The sequence below is a fragment of the Hordeum vulgare genome, chromosome 7H (genome assembly GCF_904849725.1).
Source record: "Hordeum vulgare subsp. vulgare chromosome 7H, MorexV3_pseudomolecules_assembly, whole genome shotgun sequence".
Lineage (NCBI taxonomy): Eukaryota > Viridiplantae > Streptophyta > Magnoliopsida > Poales > Poaceae > Hordeum > Hordeum vulgare.
The window spans coordinates 250286628-250306812 of NC_058524.1; the positions used below are offsets into that span (position 1 = coordinate 250286628).

The 20185-nt window shown below is 48.2% G+C and overlaps 37 non-coding genes and 2 pseudogenes across 37 annotated transcripts; all 39 read right to left on the minus strand.

Annotated features, from left to right (window-relative positions):
- Positions 1-193: 193 nt before the first annotated feature.
- On the minus strand, positions 194-312 carry LOC123413833. Its single transcript, XR_006613946.1, has one exon. It is a non-coding gene; the product is annotated as a 5S ribosomal RNA (ribosomal RNA).
- Positions 313-644: 332 nt separating this feature from the next.
- On the minus strand, positions 645-763 carry LOC123414155. Its single transcript, XR_006614229.1, has one exon. It is a non-coding gene; the product is annotated as a 5S ribosomal RNA (ribosomal RNA).
- Positions 764-1096: 333 nt separating this feature from the next.
- Positions 1097-1215, minus strand: LOC123414147. Its single transcript, XR_006614224.1, has one exon. It is a non-coding gene; the product is annotated as a 5S ribosomal RNA (ribosomal RNA).
- Positions 1216-1548: 333 nt separating this feature from the next.
- Positions 1549-1667, minus strand: LOC123414763. Its single transcript, XR_006614686.1, has one exon. It is a non-coding gene; the product is annotated as a 5S ribosomal RNA (ribosomal RNA).
- A 2160-nt stretch (positions 1668-3827) lies between these two features.
- LOC123414660 lies at positions 3828-3946 on the minus strand. The gene has a single exon (XR_006614589.1). It is a non-coding gene; the product is annotated as a 5S ribosomal RNA (ribosomal RNA).
- Positions 3947-4278: 332 nt separating this feature from the next.
- LOC123414710 lies at positions 4279-4397 on the minus strand. Its single transcript, XR_006614636.1, has one exon. It is a non-coding gene; the product is annotated as a 5S ribosomal RNA (ribosomal RNA).
- A 331-nt stretch (positions 4398-4728) lies between these two features.
- Positions 4729-4847, minus strand: LOC123413974. Its single transcript, XR_006614071.1, has one exon. It is a non-coding gene; the product is annotated as a 5S ribosomal RNA (ribosomal RNA).
- Positions 4848-5180: 333 nt separating this feature from the next.
- On the minus strand, positions 5181-5299 carry LOC123413911. The gene has a single exon (XR_006614017.1). It is a non-coding gene; the product is annotated as a 5S ribosomal RNA (ribosomal RNA).
- Positions 5300-5632: 333 nt separating this feature from the next.
- LOC123414836 lies at positions 5633-5751 on the minus strand. The gene has a single exon (XR_006614754.1). It is a non-coding gene; the product is annotated as a 5S ribosomal RNA (ribosomal RNA).
- Positions 5752-6083: 332 nt separating this feature from the next.
- LOC123414840 lies at positions 6084-6202 on the minus strand. Its single transcript, XR_006614758.1, has one exon. It is a non-coding gene; the product is annotated as a 5S ribosomal RNA (ribosomal RNA).
- A 333-nt stretch (positions 6203-6535) lies between these two features.
- LOC123414188 lies at positions 6536-6654 on the minus strand. Its single transcript, XR_006614257.1, has one exon. It is a non-coding gene; the product is annotated as a 5S ribosomal RNA (ribosomal RNA).
- Positions 6655-6987: 333 nt separating this feature from the next.
- On the minus strand, positions 6988-7106 carry LOC123414501. The gene has a single exon (XR_006614445.1). It is a non-coding gene; the product is annotated as a 5S ribosomal RNA (ribosomal RNA).
- A 332-nt stretch (positions 7107-7438) lies between these two features.
- Positions 7439-7557, minus strand: LOC123414707. The gene has a single exon (XR_006614633.1). It is a non-coding gene; the product is annotated as a 5S ribosomal RNA (ribosomal RNA).
- Positions 7558-7890: 333 nt separating this feature from the next.
- Positions 7891-8009, minus strand: LOC123414111. Its single transcript, XR_006614191.1, has one exon. It is a non-coding gene; the product is annotated as a 5S ribosomal RNA (ribosomal RNA).
- Positions 8010-8341: 332 nt separating this feature from the next.
- On the minus strand, positions 8342-8460 carry LOC123414698. The gene has a single exon (XR_006614625.1). It is a non-coding gene; the product is annotated as a 5S ribosomal RNA (ribosomal RNA).
- A 332-nt stretch (positions 8461-8792) lies between these two features.
- LOC123414708 lies at positions 8793-8911 on the minus strand. The gene has a single exon (XR_006614634.1). It is a non-coding gene; the product is annotated as a 5S ribosomal RNA (ribosomal RNA).
- Positions 8912-9244: 333 nt separating this feature from the next.
- On the minus strand, positions 9245-9363 carry LOC123414747. The gene has a single exon (XR_006614670.1). It is a non-coding gene; the product is annotated as a 5S ribosomal RNA (ribosomal RNA).
- Positions 9364-9695: 332 nt separating this feature from the next.
- LOC123414700 lies at positions 9696-9814 on the minus strand. The gene has a single exon (XR_006614627.1). It is a non-coding gene; the product is annotated as a 5S ribosomal RNA (ribosomal RNA).
- Positions 9815-10146: 332 nt separating this feature from the next.
- Positions 10147-10265, minus strand: LOC123414709. The gene has a single exon (XR_006614635.1). It is a non-coding gene; the product is annotated as a 5S ribosomal RNA (ribosomal RNA).
- A 333-nt stretch (positions 10266-10598) lies between these two features.
- Positions 10599-10717, minus strand: LOC123414749. The gene has a single exon (XR_006614672.1). It is a non-coding gene; the product is annotated as a 5S ribosomal RNA (ribosomal RNA).
- Positions 10718-11049: 332 nt separating this feature from the next.
- LOC123414986 lies at positions 11050-11168 on the minus strand. The gene has a single exon (XR_006614894.1). It is a non-coding gene; the product is annotated as a 5S ribosomal RNA (ribosomal RNA).
- A 332-nt stretch (positions 11169-11500) lies between these two features.
- Positions 11501-11619, minus strand: LOC123414852. Its single transcript, XR_006614769.1, has one exon. It is a non-coding gene; the product is annotated as a 5S ribosomal RNA (ribosomal RNA).
- Positions 11620-11951: 332 nt separating this feature from the next.
- LOC123413976 lies at positions 11952-12070 on the minus strand. The gene has a single exon (XR_006614073.1). It is a non-coding gene; the product is annotated as a 5S ribosomal RNA (ribosomal RNA).
- A 333-nt stretch (positions 12071-12403) lies between these two features.
- Positions 12404-12522, minus strand: LOC123413986. The gene has a single exon (XR_006614082.1). It is a non-coding gene; the product is annotated as a 5S ribosomal RNA (ribosomal RNA).
- Positions 12523-12841: 319 nt separating this feature from the next.
- LOC123414252 lies at positions 12842-12958 on the minus strand (annotated as a pseudogene).
- Positions 12959-13265: 307 nt separating this feature from the next.
- LOC123414963 lies at positions 13266-13384 on the minus strand. The gene has a single exon (XR_006614872.1). It is a non-coding gene; the product is annotated as a 5S ribosomal RNA (ribosomal RNA).
- Positions 13385-13717: 333 nt separating this feature from the next.
- LOC123413783 lies at positions 13718-13836 on the minus strand. Its single transcript, XR_006613897.1, has one exon. It is a non-coding gene; the product is annotated as a 5S ribosomal RNA (ribosomal RNA).
- Positions 13837-14155: 319 nt separating this feature from the next.
- Positions 14156-14272, minus strand: LOC123414265 (annotated as a pseudogene).
- Positions 14273-14579: 307 nt separating this feature from the next.
- Positions 14580-14698, minus strand: LOC123414964. The gene has a single exon (XR_006614873.1). It is a non-coding gene; the product is annotated as a 5S ribosomal RNA (ribosomal RNA).
- A 333-nt stretch (positions 14699-15031) lies between these two features.
- Positions 15032-15150, minus strand: LOC123413984. The gene has a single exon (XR_006614080.1). It is a non-coding gene; the product is annotated as a 5S ribosomal RNA (ribosomal RNA).
- Positions 15151-15716: 566 nt separating this feature from the next.
- Positions 15717-15835, minus strand: LOC123414726. Its single transcript, XR_006614650.1, has one exon. It is a non-coding gene; the product is annotated as a 5S ribosomal RNA (ribosomal RNA).
- A 333-nt stretch (positions 15836-16168) lies between these two features.
- LOC123414602 lies at positions 16169-16287 on the minus strand. Its single transcript, XR_006614532.1, has one exon. It is a non-coding gene; the product is annotated as a 5S ribosomal RNA (ribosomal RNA).
- A 398-nt stretch (positions 16288-16685) lies between these two features.
- Positions 16686-16804, minus strand: LOC123414617. Its single transcript, XR_006614547.1, has one exon. It is a non-coding gene; the product is annotated as a 5S ribosomal RNA (ribosomal RNA).
- A 569-nt stretch (positions 16805-17373) lies between these two features.
- On the minus strand, positions 17374-17492 carry LOC123414670. The gene has a single exon (XR_006614598.1). It is a non-coding gene; the product is annotated as a 5S ribosomal RNA (ribosomal RNA).
- A 398-nt stretch (positions 17493-17890) lies between these two features.
- Positions 17891-18009, minus strand: LOC123413880. The gene has a single exon (XR_006613989.1). It is a non-coding gene; the product is annotated as a 5S ribosomal RNA (ribosomal RNA).
- Positions 18010-18578: 569 nt separating this feature from the next.
- LOC123414933 lies at positions 18579-18697 on the minus strand. The gene has a single exon (XR_006614844.1). It is a non-coding gene; the product is annotated as a 5S ribosomal RNA (ribosomal RNA).
- Positions 18698-19029: 332 nt separating this feature from the next.
- LOC123413857 lies at positions 19030-19148 on the minus strand. Its single transcript, XR_006613967.1, has one exon. It is a non-coding gene; the product is annotated as a 5S ribosomal RNA (ribosomal RNA).
- Positions 19149-19480: 332 nt separating this feature from the next.
- Positions 19481-19599, minus strand: LOC123413946. The gene has a single exon (XR_006614048.1). It is a non-coding gene; the product is annotated as a 5S ribosomal RNA (ribosomal RNA).
- A 333-nt stretch (positions 19600-19932) lies between these two features.
- LOC123413968 lies at positions 19933-20051 on the minus strand. Its single transcript, XR_006614066.1, has one exon. It is a non-coding gene; the product is annotated as a 5S ribosomal RNA (ribosomal RNA).
- Positions 20052-20185: the final 134 nt, after the last annotated feature.

Below are 20185 nucleotides of genomic sequence, written 5' to 3' on the forward strand. Positions count from 1 at the left end.
TCTGTGACTATTCCCACCACGCTTGACACCCAACGACGCCGCCCCTAGACACGTCAACAATGAGACGCAAGCTAAAACATATCACAAACGTCAAAAATAAGAAAACTAGTAAACGTCAAAAATAAGAAAACGAGGTCATATAGATCACGCTCCCGCGTCATCCTTGTCACGTGGCGCAAAAATATTTAAAAAGGGAATGCAACACGAGAACTTCCCAGGAGGTCACCCATCCTAGTACTACTCTTGCCCAAGCAAGCTTAACTTCGGAGTTCTGATGGGATGCGGTGCTTTAGTTCCGGTATGATCGCATCCGACATGCAACTATCTATTTGTTCCTTATGCTTGCCCCTCCCATGTCCATTGCCACATTTGCCTCGACAACGGAGACGAGTTTATCACAACAATTTCACCGCTCCCTCTCTACCCCAACAACACGAGCACCGCCACGACCTCTGTGACTTTTCCCACCGTGCTTGACACCCAACGACGCCGCCCCTAGACACGTCAACAATGAGACGCAAGCTAAAACATATCACAAACGTCAAAAATAAGAAAACTAGTAAACGTCAAAAATAAGAAAACGAGGTCATATAGATCACGCTCCCGCGTCATCCTTGTCACGTGGCGCAAAAATATTTAAAAAGGGAATGCAACACGAGAACTTCCCAGGAGGTCACCCATCCTATTACTACTCTTGCCCAAGCAAGCTTAACTTCGGAGTTCTGATGGGATGCGGTGCTTTAGTTCCGGTATGATCGCATCGGACATGCAACTATCTATTTGTTCCTTATGCTTGCCCCTCCCATGTCCATTGCCACATTTGCCTAGACAACGGAGACGAGTTTATCACAAGAATTTCACCGCTCCCTCTCTACCCCAACAACACGAGCACCGCCACGACCTCTGTGACTTTTCCCACCGCGCTTGACACCCAACGATGTCGCCCCTAGACACGTCAACAATGAGACGCAAGCTAAAACATATCGCAAACGTCAAAAATAAGAAAACTAGTAAACGTCAAAAATAAGAAAACGAGGTCATATAGATCACGCTCCCGCGTCATCCTTGTCACGTGGCGCAAAAATATTTAAAAAGGGGAATGCAACACGAAGACTTCCCAGGAAGTCACCCATCCTAGTACTACTCTCGCCCAAGCAAGCTTAACTTCGGAGTTCTGATGGGATGCGGTGCTTTAGTTCCGCTATGATCGCATCCGACATGCAACTATCTATTTGTTCCTTATGCTTGCCCCTCCCATGTCCATTGCCACATTTGCCTCGACAACGGAGATGAGTTTATCACAAGAATTTCACCGCTCCCTCTCTACCCCACCAACACGAGCACCGCCACGACCTCTGTGACTTTTCCCACCGCGCTTGACACCCAACGACGCCGCCCCTAGACACGTCAACAATGAGACGCAAGCTAAAACATATCGCAAACGTCAAAAATAAGAAAACTAGTAAACGTCAAAAATAAGAAAACGAGGTCATATAGATCACGCTCCCGCGTCATCCTTGTCACGTGGCGCAGAAATATTTAAAAATGGGAATGCAACACGAAGAATTCCCAGGAAGTCACCCATCCTAGTACTACTCTCGCCCAAGCACGCTTAACTTCGGAGTTCTGATGGGATCTGGTGCATTGGTGCTGGTATGATCGCATCCGACATGCAACTATCTATTTGTTCCTTATGCTTGCCCCTCCCGTGTCCATTGGCACATTTGCCTCGACAACGGAGACGAGTTTAACACAAGAATTTCACCGCTCCCTCTCTACCCCGACAAAACGAGCACCGCCACGACCTCTGTGAATTTTCCCACCGCGGTTGACACCCAACGACGCCGCCCCTAGACACGTCAACAATGAGACGCAAGCTAATGTTGGGGAACGTCGCATGGGAAACAAAAAATTTCCTACGCGCACGAAGACCTATCATGGTGATGTCCATCTACGAGAGGGGATGAGTGATCTACGTACCCTTGTAGATCGTACAGCAGAAGCGATTAGAGATCGCGGTTGATGTAGTGGAACGTCCTCACGTCCCTCGATCCGCCCCGCGAACAATCCCGCGATCAGTCCCACGATCTAGTACCGAACGGACGGCACCTCCGCGTTCAGCACACGTACAGCTCGACGATGATCTCGGCCTTCTTGATCCAACAAGAGAGACGGAGAGGTAGAAGAGTTCTCCGGCAGCGTGACGGCGCTCCGGAGGTTGGTGATGATCTCGTCTCAGCAGGGCTCCGCCCGAGCTCCGCAGAAACGCGATCTAGAGGAAAAACTATGGAGGTATGTGGTCGGGCAGCCGTGAGAAAGTCGTCTCAAATCTGCCCTAAAAGCCCCATATATATAGGAGGAGGGAGGGGGACCTTGCCTTGGGGTCCAAGGGAACCCCAAGGGGTCGGCCGAGCCAGGGGGGAGGACTCTCCCCCCCCAAACCGAGTCCTACTTGGTTTGGTGGGAGGGAGTCCTTCCCCCTTCCCACTTCTTCCTCTTTTTTTTTCTTCCTTTGATTTTTCTTCCTTGGCGCATAGGACTTGGTGGGCTGTCCCACCAGCCCACTAAGGGCTGGTCTGACCCCCACAAATACCTATGGGCTTCCCCGGAGTGGGTTGCCCCCCTCCGGTGAACTCCCGGAACCCATTCGTCATTCCCGGTACATTCCCGGTAATTCCGAAAACCTTCCGGTAATCAAATGAGGTCATCCTATATATCAATCTTCGTTTCCGGACCATTCCGGAATCCCTCGTGACGTCCGTGGCTCATCCGGGATTCCGAACAACATTCGGTAACCAACCATATAACTCAAATACGCATAAAACAACGTCGAACCTTAAGTGTGCAGACCCTGCGGGTTCGAGAACTATGCAGACATGACCCGAGAGACTCCTCGGTCAATATCCAATAGCGGGACCTGGATGCCCATATTGGATCCTACATATTCTACGAAGATCTTATCGTTTGAACCTCAGTGCCAAGGATTCGTATAATCCCGCATGTCATTCCCTTTGTCCTTCGGTATGTTACTTGCCCGAGATTCGATCGTCAGTATCCACATACCTATTTCAATCTCGTTTTACCGGCAAGTCTCTTTACTCGTTCCATAATACAAGATCCCGCAACTTACACTAAGTTACATTGCTTGCAAGGCTTGTGTGTGATGTTGTATTACCGAGTGGGCCCCGAGATACCTCTCCGTCACACGGAGTGACAAATCCCAGTCTTGATCCATACTAACTCAACTAACACCTTCGGAGATACCTGTAGAGCATCTTTATAGTCACCCAGTAACGTTGCGACGTTTGATACGCACAAAGCATTCCTCCGGTGTCAGTGAGTTATATGATCTCATGGTCATAGGAATAAATACTTGACACGCAGAAAACAGTAGCAACAAAATGACACGATCAACATGCTACGTCTATTAGTTTGGGTCTAGTCCATCACGTGATTCTCCCAATGACGTGATCCAGTTATCAAGCAACAACACCTTGCTCATAATCAGAAGACACTGACTATCATCGATCAACTGGCTAGCCAACTAGAGGCATGCTAGGGACGGTGTTTTGTCTATGTATCCACACATGTAAATGAGTCTTCATTCAATACAATTATAGCATGGATAATAAACTATTATCTTGATACAGGAATTATAATATAAACTATACATTTATTATTGCCTCTAGGGCATAATTCCAACAGCTAAAACATATCACAAATGTCAAAAATAAGAAAACTAGTAAACGCCAAAAATAAGAAAACGAGGTGATATAGATCACGCTCCCGCGTCATCCTTGTCACGTGGCACAAAAATATTTAAGAAGGGAATGCAACTCGAGGACTTCCCAGGAGGTCACCCATCCTAGTACTACACTCGCCCAAGCACGCTTCACTTCGGAGTTCTAATGGGATCCGGTGCATTGGTGCTGGTATGATCGCATCCGACATGCAACTATCTATTTGTTCCTTATGCTTGCCCCTCCCGTGTCCATTGCCACATTTGCCTCGACAACGGAGACGAGTTTAACACAAGAATTTCACCGCTCCCTCTCTACCCCGACAAAACGAGCACCGCCACGACCTCTGTGACTTTTCCCACCGCGCTTGACACCCAACGACGCCGCCCCTAGACACGTCAACAATGAGACGCAAGCTAAAACATATCACAAATGTCAAAAATAAGAAAACTAGTAAACGCCAAAAATAAGAAAACGAGGTCATATAGATCACGCTCCCGCGTCATCCTTGTCACGTGGCACAAAAATATTTAGGAAGGGAATGCAACTCGAGGACTTCCCAAGAGGTCACCCATCCTAGTACTACACTCGCCCAAGCACGCTTCACTTCGGAGTTCTAATGGGATCCGGTGCATTGGTGCTGGTATGATCGCATCCGACATGCAACTATCTATTTGTTCCTTATGCTTGCCCCTCCCGTGTCCATTGGCACATTTGCCTCGACAACGGAGACGAGTTTAACACAAGAATTTCACCGCTCCCTCTCTACCCTGACAACACGAGCACCGCCACGACCTCTGTGACTTTCCCACCGCGCTTGACACCCAACAACGCCGCCCCTAGACACGTCAACAATGAGATGCAAGCTAAAACATATCACAAACGTTAAAAATAAGAAAACTAGTAAACGTCAAAAATAAGAAAACGAGGTCATATAGATCATGCTCCCGCGTCATCCTTGTCACGTGGCGCAAAAATATTTAAAAAGGGAATGGAACACGAGAACTTCCCAGGAGGTCAACCATCCTAGTACTACTCTTGCCCAAGCACGCTTAACTTCGGAGTTCTGATGGGATCTGGTGCTTTAGTTCCGATATGATCGCATCCGACATGCAACTATCTATTTGTTCCTTATGCTTGCCCCTCCCATGTCCATTGCCACATTTGCCTCGACAACGGAGACGAGTTTATCACAAGAATTTCACCGCTCCCTCTCTACCCCGACAACACGAGCACCGCCAAGACCTATGTGACTTTTCCCACCGCGCTTGACACCCAACGACGCCGCCCCTAGACACGTCAACAATGAGACGCAAGCTAAAACATATGAGAAACGTCAAAAATAAGAAAACTAGTAAACGTCAAAAATAAGAAAACGAGGTCATATGGATCACGCTCCCGCGTCATCCTTGTCACGTGGCGCGAAAATATTTAAAAAGGGGAATGCAACACCAGGACTTCCCAGGAAGTCACCCATCCTAGTACTACTCTCGCCCAAGCACAATTAACTTCGGAGTTCTGATAGGATCCGGTGCTTTAGTTCCGGTATGATCGCATCCGACATGCAACTATCTATTTGTTCCTTATGCTTGCCACTCCCGTGTCCATTGCCACATTTGCCTCGACAACGGAGACGAGTTTAACACAAGAATTTCACCGCTCCCTCTCTACCCCGACAACACGAGCACCGCCACGACCTCTGTGACTTTTCCCACCGCGCTTGACACCCAACGACGCCGCCCCTAGACACGTCAACAATGAGACGCAAGCTAAAACATATCACAAACGTCAAAAATAAGAAAACTAGTAAACGTCAAAAATAAGAAAACGAGGTCATATAGATCACGCTCCCGCGTCATCCTTGTCACGTGGCGCAAAAAAATTTAAAAAGGGGAATGCAACACGAGGACTTCCCAGGAAGTCACCCATCCTAGTACTACTCTCGCCCAAGCACGCTTAACTTCGGAGTTCTGATGGGATCCGATGCTTTACTGCTAGTATGATCGCATCCGACGTGCAACTATCTATTTGTTCCTTATACTTGCCCCTCCCGTGTCCATTGCCACATTTGCCTCGACAATGGAGACGAGTTTAACACAAGAATTTCACCGCTCCCTCTCTTCCACGACAACACGAGCACCGCCACAACCTATGTGACTTTTCCCACCGCGCTTGACACCCAACGACGCCGCCCCTCGACACGTCAACAATGAGACGCAAGCAAAAACATATCACAAACGTCAAAAATAAGAAAAATAGTAAAAGTCCAAAATAAGAAAACGAGGTCATATAGATCACGCTCCCGCGTCATCCTTGTCACGTGGCGCAAAAATATTTAAAAGGGGAATGCAACACGAGAACTTCCCAAGAGGTCACCCATCCTAGTACTACACTTGCCCAAGCACGCTTAACTTCGGAGTTCTGATGGGATCCGATGCTTTAGTTCCGGTATGATCGCATCCGACATGCAACTATCTATTTGTTCCTTATGCTTGCCCCTCCCGTGTCCATTGCCACATTTGCCTCGACAACGGAGACGAGTTTATCACAAGAATTTCACCGCTCCCTCTCTACCCCGACAACACGAGCACCGCCAAGACCTCTGTGACTTTTCCCACCGCGCTTGACACCCAACGACGCCGCCCCTAGACACGTCAACAATTAGACGCCAGCTAAAACATATGAGAAACGTCAAAAATAAGAAAACTAGTAAACGTCAAAAATAAGAAAACGAGGTCATATGGATCACGCTCCCGCGTCATCCTTGTCACGTGGCGCGAAAATATTTAAAAAGGGGAATGCAACACCAGGACTTCCCAGGAAGTCACCCATCCTAGTACTACTCTCGCCCAAGCACAATTAACTTCATAGTTCTGATAGGATCCGGTGCTTTAGTTCCGGTATGATCGCATCCGACATGCAACTATCTATTTGTTCCTTATGCTTGCCACTCTCGTGTCCATTGCCACATTTGCCTCGACAACGGAGACGAGTTTAACACAAGAATTTCACCGCTCCCTCTCTACCCCGACAACACGAGCACCGCCACGACCTCTGTGACTTTTCCCACCGCGCTTGACACCCAACGACGCCGCCCCTAGACACGTCAACAATGAGACGCAAGCTAAAACATATCACAAACGTCAAAAATAAGAAAACTAGTAAACGTCAAAAATAAGAAAACGAGGTCATATAGATCACGCTCCCGCGTCATCCTTGTCACGTGGCGCAAAAAAATTTAAAAAGGGGAATGCAACACGTGGACTTCCCAGGAAGTCACCCATCCTAGTACTACTCTCGCCCAAGCACGCTTAACTTCGGAGTTCTGATGGGATCCGATGCTTTAGTGCTAGTATGATCGCATCCGACGTGCAACTATCTACTTGTTCCTTATACTTGCCCCTCCCGTGTCCATTGCCAGATTTGCCTCGACAACGGAGACGAGTTTAACACAAGAATTTCACCGCTCCCTCTCTACCACGACAACACGAGCACCGCCACGACCTATGTGACTTTTCCCACCGCTCTTGACACCCAACGACGCCGCCCCTCGACACGTCAACAATGAGACGCAAGCAAAAACATATCACAAACGTCAAAAATAAGAAACATAGTAAAAGTCCAAAATAAGAAAACGAGGTCATATAGATCACGCTCCCGCGTCATCCTTGTCACGTGGCGCAAAAATATTTAAAAGGGGAATGCAACACGAGAACTTCCCAAGAGGTCACCCATCCTAGTACTACTCTTGCCCAAGCACGCTTAACTTCGGAGTTCTGATGGGATCCGATGCTTTAGTTCCGGTATGATCGCATCCGACATGCAACTATCTATTTGTTCCTTATGCTTGCCCCTCCCGTGTCCATTGCCACATTTGCCTCGACAACGGAGACGAGTTTATCACAAGAATTTCACCGCTCCCTCTCTACCCCGACAACACGAGCACCGCCACGACCTCTCTGACTTTTCCCACCGTGCTAGACACCCAACGACGCCGCCCCTAGACACGTCAACAATGAGACGCAAGCTAAAACATATGAGAAACGTCAAAAATAAGAAAACTAGTAAACGTCAAAAATAAGAAAACGAGGTCATATGGATCACGCTCCCGCGTCATCCTTGTCACGTGGCGCAAAAATATTTAAAAAGGGGAATGCAACACCAGGACTTCCCAGGAAGTCACCCATCCTAGTACTACTCTCGCCCAAGCACAATTAACTTCGGAGTTCTGATAGGATCCGGTGCTTTAGTTCCGGTATGATGGCATCCGACATGCAACTATCTATTTGTTCCTTATGCTTGCCACTCCGGTGTCCATTGCCACATTTGCCTCGACAACGGAGACGAGTTTAACACAAGAATTTCACCGCTCCCTCTCTACCCCGACAAAACGAGCACCGCCACGACCTGTGTGACTTTTCCCACCGCGCTTGACACCCAACGACGCCGCCCCTAGACACGTCAACAATGAGACGCAAGCTAAAACATATCACAAACGTCAAAAATAAGAAAACTAGTAAACGCCAAAAATAAGAAAACGAGGTCATATAGATCACGCTCCCGCGTCATCCTTGTCACGTGGCACAAAAATATTTAAGAAGGGAATGCAACTCGAGGACTTCCCACGAGGTCACCCATCCTAGTACTACACTCGCCCAAGCACGCTTCACTTCGGAGTTCTAATGGGATCCGGTGCATTGGTGCTGGTATGATCGCATCCGACATGCAACTATCTATTTGTTCCTTATGCTTGCCCCTCCCGTGTTCATTGGCACATTTGCCTCGACAACGGAGACGAGTTTAACACAAGAATTTCACCGCTCCCTCTCTACCACGACAACACGAGCACCGCCACGACCTATGTGACTTTTCCCACCGCGCTTGACACCCAACGACGCCGCCCCTCGACACGTCAACAATGAGACGCAAGCAAAAACATATCACAAACGTCAAAAATAAGAAAAATAGTAAAAGTCCAAAATAAGAAAACGAGGTCATATAGATCACGCTCCCGCGTCATCCTTGTCACGTGGCGCAAAAATATTTAAAAGGGGAATGCAACACGAGAACTTCCCAAGAGGTCACCCATCCTAGTACTACTCTTGCCCAAGCACGCTTAACTTCGGAGTTCTGATGGGATCCGATGCTTTAGTTCCGGTATGATCGCATCCGACATTCAACTATTTATTTGTTCCTTATGCTTGCCCCTCCCGTGTCCATTGCCTTATTTGCCTCGACAACGGAGACGAGTTTATCACAAGAATTTCACCGCTCCCTCTCTACCCCGACAACACGAGCACCGCCACGACCTCTCTGACTTTTCCCACCGCGCTTGACACCCAACGACGCTGCCCCTAGACACGTCAACAATGAGACGCAAGCTAAAACATATCGCAAACGTCAAAAATAAGAAAACTAGTAAACGTCAAAAATAAGAAAACGAGGTCATATAGATCACGCTCCCGCGTCATCCTTGTCACGTGGTGCAAAAATATTTAAAAAGGGGAATGCAACACGAAGACTTCCCAGGAAGTCACCCATCCTAGTACTACTCTCGCCCAAGCACGCTTAACTTCGGAGTTCTGATGGGATCTGGTGCATTGGTGCTGGTATGATCGCATCCGACATGCAACTATCTATTTGTTCCTTATGCTTGCCCCTCCCGTGTCCATTGCCACATTTGCCTCGACAACGGAGACGAGTTTAACACAAGAATTTCACCGCTCCCTCTCTACCCCGACAAAACGAGCACCGCCACGACCTGTGTGACTTTTCCCACCGCGCTTGACACCCAACGACGCCGCCCCTAGACACGTCAACAATGAGACGCAAGCTAAAACATATCACAAACGTCAAAAATAAGAAAACTAGTAAACGCCAAAAATAAGAAAACGAGGTCATATAGATCACGCTCCCGCGTCATCCTTGTCACGTGGCACAAAAATATTTAAGAAGGGAATGCAACTCGAGGACTTCCCACGAGGTCACCCATCCTAGTACTACACTCGCCCAAGCACGCTTCACTTCGGAGTTCTAATGGGATCCGGTGCATTGGTGCTGGTATGATCGCATCCGACATGCAACTATCTATTTGTTCCTTATGCTTGCCCCTCCCGTGTTCATTGGCACATTTGCCTCGACAACGGAGACGAGTTTAACACAAGAATTTCACCGCTCCCTCTCTACCACGACAACACGAGCACCGCCACGACCTATGTGACTTTTCCCACCGCGCTTGACACCCAACGACGCCGCCCCTCGACACGTCAACAATGAGACGCAAGCAAAAACATATCACAAACGTCAAAAATAAGAAAAATAGTAAAAGTCCAAAATAAGAAAACGAGGTCATATAGATCACGCTCCCGCGTCATCCTTGTCACGTGGCGCAAAAATATTTAAAAGGGGAATGCAACACGAGAACTTCCCAAGAGGTCACCCATCCTAGTACTACTCTTGCCCAAGCACGCTTAACTTCGGAGTTCTGATGGGATCCGATGCTTTAGTTCCGGTATGATCGCATCCGACATTCAACTATTTATTTGTTCCTTATGCTTGCCCCTCCCGTGTCCATTGCCTTATTTGCCTCGACAACGGAGACGAGTTTATCACAAGAATTTCACCGCTCCCTCTCTACCCCGACAACACGAGCACCGCCACGACCTCTCTGACTTTTCCCACCGCGCTTGACACCCAACGATGCTGCCCCTAGACACGTCAACAATGAGACGCAAGCTAAAACATATCGCAAACGTCAAAAATAAGAAAACTAGTAAACGTCAAAAATAAGAAAACGAGGTCATATAGATCACGCTCCCGCGTCATCCTTGTCACGTGGCGCAAAAATATTTAAAAAGGGGAATGCAACACGAAGACTTCCCAGGAAGTCACCCATCCTAGTACTACTCTCGCCCAAGCACGCTTAACTTCGGAGTTCTGATGGGATCTGGTGCATTGGTGCTGGTATGATCGCATCCGACATGCAACTATCTATTTGTTCCTTATGCTTGCCCCTCCCGTGTCCATTGCCACATTTGCCTCGACAACGGAGACGAGTTTAACACAAGAATTTCACCGCTCCCTCTCTACCCCGACAAAACAAGCACCGCCACGACCTGTGTGACTTTTCCCACCGCGCTTGACACCCAACGACGCCGCCCCTAGACACGTCAACAATGAGACGCAAGCTAAGACATATCACAAATGTCAAAAATAAGAAAACTAGTAAACGCCAAAAATAAGAAAACGAGGTCATATAGATCACGCTCCCGCGTCATCCTTGTCACGTGGCACAAAAATATTTAAGAAGGGAATGCAACTCGAGGACTTCCCACGAAGTCACCCATCCTAGTACTATACTCGCCCAAGCACGCTTCACTTCGGAGTTCTAATGGGATCCGGTGCATTGGTGCTGGTATGATCGCATCCGACATGCAACTATCTATTTGTTCCTTATGCTTGCCCCTCCCGTGTTCATTGGCACATTTGCCTCGACAACGGAGACGAGTTTAACACAAGAATTTCACCGCTCCCTCTCTACCCTGACAACACGAGCACCGCCACGACCTGTGTGACTTTCCCACCGCGCTTGACACGCAACGACGCCGCCCCTAGACACGTCAACAATGAGACGCAAGCTAAAACATATCACAAACGTTAAAAATAAGAAAACTAGTAAACGTCAAAAATAAGAAAACGAGGTCATATAGATCACGCTCCCGCGTCATCCTTGTCACGTGGCGCAGAAATATTTAAAAAGCGGAATGCAAAACGAGGACTTCCCAGGAAGTCACCCATCCTAGTACTACTCTCGCCCAAGCACGCTTAACTTCGGAGTTCCGATGGGATCCGATGCTTTAGTGCTAGTATGATCGCATCCGACATTCAACTATTTATTTGTTCCTTATACTTGCCCCTCCCGTGTCCATTGCCACATTTGCCTCGACAACGGAGACGAGTTTAACACAAGAATTTCACCGCTCCCTCTCTACCACGACAACACGAGCATCGCCACGACCTCTGTGACTTTTCCCACCGCGCTTGACACCCAACGACGCCGCCCCTAGACACGTCAACAATGAGACGCAAGCTAAAACTTATCACAAACGCCAAAAAGAAGAAAACTAGTAAACGTCAAAAATAAGAAAACGAGGTCATATAGATCACGCTCCCGCGTCATCCTTGTCACGTGGCGCAAAAATATTTAAAAAGGGAATGGAACACGAGAACTTCCCAGGAGGTCAACCATCCTAGTACTACTCTTGCCCAAGCACGCTTAACTTCGGAGTTCTGATGGGATCTGGTGCTTTAGTTCCGATATGATCGCATCCGACATGCAACTATCTATTTGTTCCTTATGCTTGCCCCTCCCATGTCCATTGCCACATTTGCCTCGACAACGGAGACGAGTTTATCACAAGAATTTCACCGCTCCCTCTCTACGCCGACAACACGAGCACCGCCACGACCTCTGTGACTTTTCCCACCGCGCTTGACACCCAACGACGCCACGCCTAGACACGTCAACAATGAGACGCAAGCTAAAACATATCACAAACGTCAAAAATAAGAAAACTAGTAAACGTCAAAAATAAGAAAACGAGGTCATATGGATCACGCTCCCGCGTCATCCTTGTCACGTGGCGCGAAAATATTTAAAAAGGGGAATGCAACACCAGGACTTCCCAGGAAGTCACCCATTCTAGTACTACTCTCGCCCAAGCACGCTTAACTTCGGAGTTCTGATAGGATCAGGTGCTTTAGTTCCGGTATGATCGCATCCGACATGCAACTATCTATTTGTTCCTTATGCTTGCCACTCCCGTGTCCATTGCCACATTTGCCTCGACAACGGAGACGAGTTTAACACAAGAATTTCACCGCTCCCTCTCTACCCCGACAACACGAGCACCGCCACGACCTCTGTGACTTTTCCCACCGCGCTTGACACCCAACGACGCCGCCCCTAGACACGTCAACAATGAGACGCAAGCTAAAACATATCACAAACGTCAAAAATAAGAAAACTAGTAAATGTCAAAAATAAGAAAACGAGGTCATATAGATCACGCTCCCGCGTCATCCTTGTCACGTGGCGCAAAAAAATTTAACGAGGACTTCCCAGGAATTCACCCATCCTAGTACTACTCTCGCCCAAGCACGCTTAACTTCAGAGTTCTGATGGGATCCGATGCTTTATTGCTGGTATGATCGCATCCGACATGCAACTATCTATTTGTTCCTTATACTTGCCCCTCCCGTGTCCATTGCCACATTTGCCTCGACAACGGAGACGAGTTTAACACAAGAATTTCACCGCTCCCTCTCGACCACGACAACAGGAGCACCGCCACGACCTCTGTGACTTTTCCCACCGCGCTTGACACCCAACGATACCGCCCCTCGACACGTCAACAATGAGACGCAAGCTAAAACATATCACAAACGTCAAAAATAAGAAAACGAGGTCATATAGATCACGCTCCCGCGTCATCCTTGTCACGTGGCGCAAAAATATTTAAAAAGGGAATGCAACACGAGAACTTCCCAGGAGGTCACCCAGCCTAGTACTACTCTTGCCCAAGCACGCTTAACTTTGGAGTTCTGATGGGATCCGATGCTTTAGTTCCGGTATGATCGCATCCGACATGCAACTATCTATTTGTTCCTTATGCTTGCCCCTCCCGTGTCCATTGCCACATTTGCCTCGACAACGGAGACGAGTTTATCACAAGAATTTCACTGCTCCCTCTCTACCCCGACAACACGAGCACCGCCAGGACCTCTCTGACTTTTCCCACCGCGCTTGACACCCAACGACGCCGCCCCTAGACACGTCAACAATGAGACGCAAGCTAAAACATATCACAAACGTCAAAAATAAGAAAACTAGTAAACGTCAAAAATAAGAAAACGAGGTCATATAGATCACGCTCCCGCGTCATCCTTGTCACGTGGCGCAAAAATATTTAAAAAGGGGATTGCAACACGAGGACTTCCCAGGAAGTCACCCATCCTAGTACTACTCTCGCCCAAGCATGCTTAACTTCGGAGTTTTGATGGGATCCGGTGCATTGGTGCTGGTATGATCGCATCCGACATGCAACTGTCTATTTGTTCCTTATGCTTGCCCCTCCCGTGTCCATTGCCACATTTGCCTCGACAAAGGAGACGAGTTTAACACAAGAATTTCACCGCTCCCTCTCTACCCCGACAACACGAGCACCGCCACGACCTCTGTGACTTTTCCCACCGCGCTTGACACCCAACGACGCCGCCCCTAGACACGTCAACAATGAGACGCAAGCTAAAACATATCACAAACGTCAAAAATAAGAAAACTAGTAAATGTCAAAAATAAGAAAACGAGGTCATATAGATCACGCTCCCGCGTCATCCTTGTCACGTGGCGCAAAAAAATTTAACGAGGACTTCCCAGGAATTCACCCATCCTAGTACTACTCTCGCCCAAGCACGCTTAACTTCAGAGTTCTGATAGGATCCGATGCTTTATTGCTGGTATGATCGCATCCGACATGCAACTATCTATTTGTTCCTTATACTTGCCCCTCCCGTGTCCATTGCCACATTTGCCTCGACAACGGAGACGAGTTTCACACAAGAATTTCACCGCTCCCTCTCGACCACGACAACACGAGCACCGCCATGACCTCTGTGACTTTTCCCACCGCGCTTGACACCCAACGATACCGCCCCTCGACACGTCAACAATGAGACGCAAGCTAAAACATATCACAAACGTCAAAAATAAGAAAACGAGGTCATATAGATCACGCTCCCGCGTCATCCTTGTCACGTGGCGCAAAAATATTTAAAAAGGGAATGCAACACGAGAACTTCCCAGGAGGTCACCCAGCCTAGTACTACTCTTGCCCAAGCACGCTTAACTTTGGAGTTCTGATGGGATCCGATGCTTTAGTTCCGGTATGATCGCATCCGACATGCAACTATCTGTTTGTTCCTTATGCTTGCCCCTCCCGTGTCCATTGCCACATTTGCCTCGACAACGGAGACGAGTTTATCACAAGAATTTCACTGCTCCCTCTCTACCCCGACAACACGAGCACCGCCAGGACCTCTCTGACTTTTCCCACCGCGCTTGACACCCAACGACGCCGCCCCTAGACACGTCAACAATGAGACGCAAGCTAAAACATATCACAAACGTCAAAAATAAGAAAACTAGTAAACGTCAAAAATAAGAAATCGAGGTCATATAGATCACGCTCCCGCGTCATCCTTGTCACGTGGCGCAAAAATATTTAAAAAGGGGATTGCAACACGAGGACTTCCCAGGAAGTCACCCATCCTAGTAATACTCTCGCCCAAGCATGCTTAACTTCGGAGTTTTGATGGGATCCGGTGCATTGGTGCTGGTATGATCGCATCCGACATGCAACTATCTATTTGTTCCTTATGCTTGCCCCTCCCGTGTCCATTGCCACATTTGCCTCGACAACGGAGACGAGTTTAACACAAGAATTTCACCGCTCCCTCTCTACCCCGACAACACGAGCATCGCCACGACCTCTGTGACTTTTCCCACCGCGCTTGACACCCAACGACGCCGCCCCTAGGCACGTCAACAATGAGACGCAAGCTAAAACATATCACAAACGTCAAAAATAAGAAAACTAGTAAACGTGAAAAATAAGAAAACGAGGTCATATAGATCACGCTCCCGCGTCATCCTTGTCACGTGGCGCAAAAATATATTTCACCGCTCCCTCTCTACCCCGACAACACGAGCACCACCACGACCTCTGTGACTTTTCCCACCACGCTTGAGACCCAACGACGCCGCCCCTAGACACGTCAACAATGAGACGCAAGCTAAAACATATCACAAACGTCAAAAATAAGAAAACTAGTAAACGTCAAAAATAAGAAAACAAGGTCATATAGATCACGCTCCCGCGTCATCCTTGTCACGTGGCGCAAAAATATTTAAAAAGGGGAATGCAACACGAGGACTTCCCAGGAAGTCACCCATCCTAGTACTACTCTCGCCCAAGCACGCTTAACTTCGGAGTTTTGATGGGATCCGATGCTTTAGTGCTGGTATGATCGCATCCGACATGCAACTATCTATTTGTTCCTTATGCTTGCCCCTCCCGTGTCCATTGCCACATTTGCCTCGACCACGGAGACGAGTTTAACACAAGAATTTCACCGCTCCCTCTCTACCCCGACAGCACGAGCACCCCCACGACCAATGTGACTTTTCCCACCGCGCTTGACACCCAACGACGCCGCCCGTAGACACGTCAACAATGAGACGCAAGCTAAAACATATCACAAACGTCAAAAATAAGAAAACTAGTAAACGTCAAAAATAAGAAAACGAGGTCATATAGATCACGCTCCCACATCATCCTTGTCACGTGGCGCAAAAATATTTAAAAAGGGGAATGCAACACGAGGACTTTCCAGGAGGTCACCCATCCTAGTACTACACTCGCCCAAGCACGCTTCACTTCGGAGTTCTAATGGGATCCGGTGCATTAGTGCTGGTATGATCGCATCCGACATGCAACTATCTATTTGTTCCTTATGCTTGCCCCTCCCGTGTCCATTGGCACATTTGCCTCGACAACGCAGACGAGTTTAACACAAGAATTTCACCGCTCCCTCTCTACCCCAACAACACGAGCACCGCCACGACCTCTGTGACTTTTCCCACCGCGCTTGACACCCAACGACGCCGCCCCTAGACACGTCAACAATAAGACGCAAGCTAAAACATATCACAAACGTTAAAAATAAGAAAACTAGTAAACGTCAAAAATAAGAAAACGAGGTCATATAGATCACGCTCTCGCGTCATCCTTGTCACGTGGCGCAAAAATATTTAAAAAGGGGAATTCAACACGAGGACTTCTCTCGCGTCATCCTTGTCACGTGGCGCAGAAATATTGAAAAAGGGGAATGCAACACGAGGACTTCCCAAGAAGTCACCCATCCTAGTACTACTCTCGCCCAAGCACGCTTAACTTCGGAGTTCTGATGGGATCCGGTGCTTTAGTGCTGGTATGATCGCATCCGACATGCAACTATCTATTTGTTCCTTATGCTTGCCCCTCCCGTGTCCATTGCCACATTTGCCTCGACAACGGAGACGAGTTTAAGACAAGAATTTCACCGCTCCCTCTCTACCACGACAACACGAGCACCGCCACGACCTCTGTGACTTTTCCCACCGCGCTTGACACCCAACGACGCCGCCCCTAGACACGTCAACAATGAGACGCAAGCTAAAAGATATCACAAACGTCAAAAATAAGAAAACTAGTAAACGTCAAAAATAAGAAAACGAGGTCACATAGATCACGCTCCCGCGTCATCCACAACGGAGACGAGTTTAACACAAGAATTTCACCGCTCCCTCTCTACCCCGACAACACGAGCACCGCCACGAACTGTGTGAGTTTTCCCACCGTGCTTGACACCCAACGACGCCGCCCCTAGACACGTCAACAATGAGACGCAAGCTAAAACATATCACAAATGTCAAAAATAAGAAAACTAGTAAACGTCATAAATAAGAAAACGAGGTCATATAGATCACGCTCCCGTGTCATCCTTGTCACGTGGCGCAAAAATATTTAAAAAGGGAATGCAACACGAGGACTTCCCAGGAGGTCACCCGTCCTAGTACTACACTCGCCCAAGCACGCTTCACTTCGGAGTTCTAATGGGATCCGGTGCATTGGTGCTGGTATGATCGCATCCGACATGCAACTATCTATTTGTTCCTTATGCTTGCCCCTCCTGTGTCCATTGGCACATTTGCCTCGACAACGGAGACGAGTTTAACACAAGAATTTCACCGCTCCCTCTCTACCCCGACAACACGAGCACCGCCACGACCTGTGTGACTTTTCCCACCGCGCTTGACACCCAACGACGCCGCCCCTAGACACGTCAACAATGAGACGCAAGCTAAAACATATCACAAACGTTAAAAATAAGAAAACCAGTAAACGTCAAAAATAAGAAAACAAGGTCATATACATCACGCTCCCGCGTCATCCTTGTCACGTGGCGCAGAAATATTTAAAAAGGGGAATGCAACACGAGGACTTCTCTCGCGTCATCCTTGTCATGTGGCGCAGAAATATTTAAAAAGGGGAATGCAACACGAGGACTTCCCAGGAAGTCACCCATCCCAGTACTACTCTCGCCCAAGCACGCTTAACTTCGGAGTTCTTATGGGATCCGGTGCTTTAGTGCTGGTATAATCGCATCCGACATGCAACTATCTATTTGTTCCTTATGCTTGCCCCTCCCGTGTCCATTGCCACATTTGCCTCGACAACGGAGACGAGTTTAACACAAGAATTTCACCGCTCCCTCTCTACCACGACAACATGAGCACCGCCATGACCTCTGTGACTTTTCCTACCGCGCTTGACACCCAACGACGCCGCCCCTAGACACGTCAACAATGAGACGCAAGCTAAAAGATATCACAAACGTCAAAAATAAGAAAACTAGTAAACGTCAAAAATAAGAAAACGAGGTCATATAGATCACGCTCCCGCGTCATCCACAACGGAGACGAGTTTAACACAAGAATTTCACCGCTCCCTCTCTACCCCGAAAACACGAGCACCGCCACGAACTGTGTGAGTTTTCCCACCGTGCTTGACACCCAACGACGCCGCCCCTAGACACGTGAACAATGAGACGCAAGCTAAAACATATCACAAATGTCAAAAATAAGAAAACTAGTAAACGTCAAAAATAAGAAAACGAGGTCATATAGATCACGCTCCCGCGTCATCCTTGTCACGTGGCGCAAAAATATTTAAAAAGGGAATGCAACACGAGGACTTCCCAGGAGGTCACCCGTCCTAGTACTACACTCGCCCAAGAACGCTTCACTTCGGAGTTCTAATGGGATCCGGTGCATTGGTGCTGGTATGATCGCATCCGACATGCAACTATCTATTTGTTCTTTATGCTTGCCCCTCCCGTGTCCATTGGCACATTTGCCTCGACAACGGAGATGAGTTTAACACAAGAATTTCACCGCTCCCTCTCTACCCCGACAACACGAGCACCGCCACGACCTCTGTGACTTTTCCCACCGCGCTTGACACCCAACGACGCCGCCCCTAGACACGTCAACAATGAGACGCAAGCTAAAACATATCACAAACGTTAAAAATAAGAAAACTAGTAAACGTCAAAAATAAGAAAACGATGTCATATAGATCACGCTCCCGCGTCATCCTTGTCACGTGGCGCAGAAATATTTAAAAGGGGAATGCAACACGAGGACTTCCCAGGAAGTCAACCATCCTAGTACTACTCTCGCCCAAGCACGCTTAACTTCGGAGTTCTAATGGGATCCGGTGCTTTAGTGCTGGTATGATCGCATCCGACATGCAACTATCAATTTGTTCCTTATACTTGCCCCTCCCGTGACCATTGCCACATTTGCCTCGACAACGGAGACGAGTTTAACACAAGAATTTCACCGCTCCCTCTCTACCAAGACAACACGAGCACCGCCACGACCTGTGTGACTTTTCCCACCGCGCTTGACACCCAACGACGCAGCCCCTAGACACGTCAACAATGAGACGCAAGCTAAAACATATCACAAACGTCAAAAATAAGAAAACTAGTAAACGTGAAAAATAAGAAAACGAGGTCATATAGATCACGCTCCCGCGTCATCCTTGTCACGTGGCGCAAGAATATTTAAAAAGGGAATGCAACACGAGAACTTCCTAGGAGGTCACCCATCCTAGTACTACTCTTGCCCAAGCAAGCTTAACTTCGGAGTTCTGATGGGATGCGGTGCTTTAGTTCCGGTATGATCGCATCCGACATGCAACTATCTATTTGTTCCTTATGCTTGCCCCTCCCATGTCCATTGCCACATGTGCCTCGACAACGGAGACGAGTTTGTCACAAGAATTTCACCGCTCCCTCTCTACCCCAACAACACGAGCACCGCCACGACCTCTGTGACTTTTCCCACCGCGCTTGACACCCAACGACGCCGCCCCTAGACACGTCAACAATGAGACGCAAGCTAAAACATATCGCAAACGTCAAAAATAAGAAAACTAGTAAACGTCAAAAATAAGAAAACGAGGTCATATAGATCACGCTCCCGCGTCATCCTTGTCACGTGGCGCGAAAATATTTAAAAAGGGGAATGCAACACGAAGACTTCCCAGGAAGTCACCCATCCTAGTACTACTCTCGCCCAAGCAAGCTTAACTTCGGAGTTCTGATGGGATGCGGTGCTTTAGTTCCGGTATGATCGCATCCGACATGCAACTATTTATTTGTTCCTTATGCTTGCCCCTCCCCTGTCCATTGCCACATTTGCCTCGACAACGGAGACGAGTTTATCACAAGAATTTCACCGCTCCCTCTCTACCCCACCAACACGAGCACCGCCA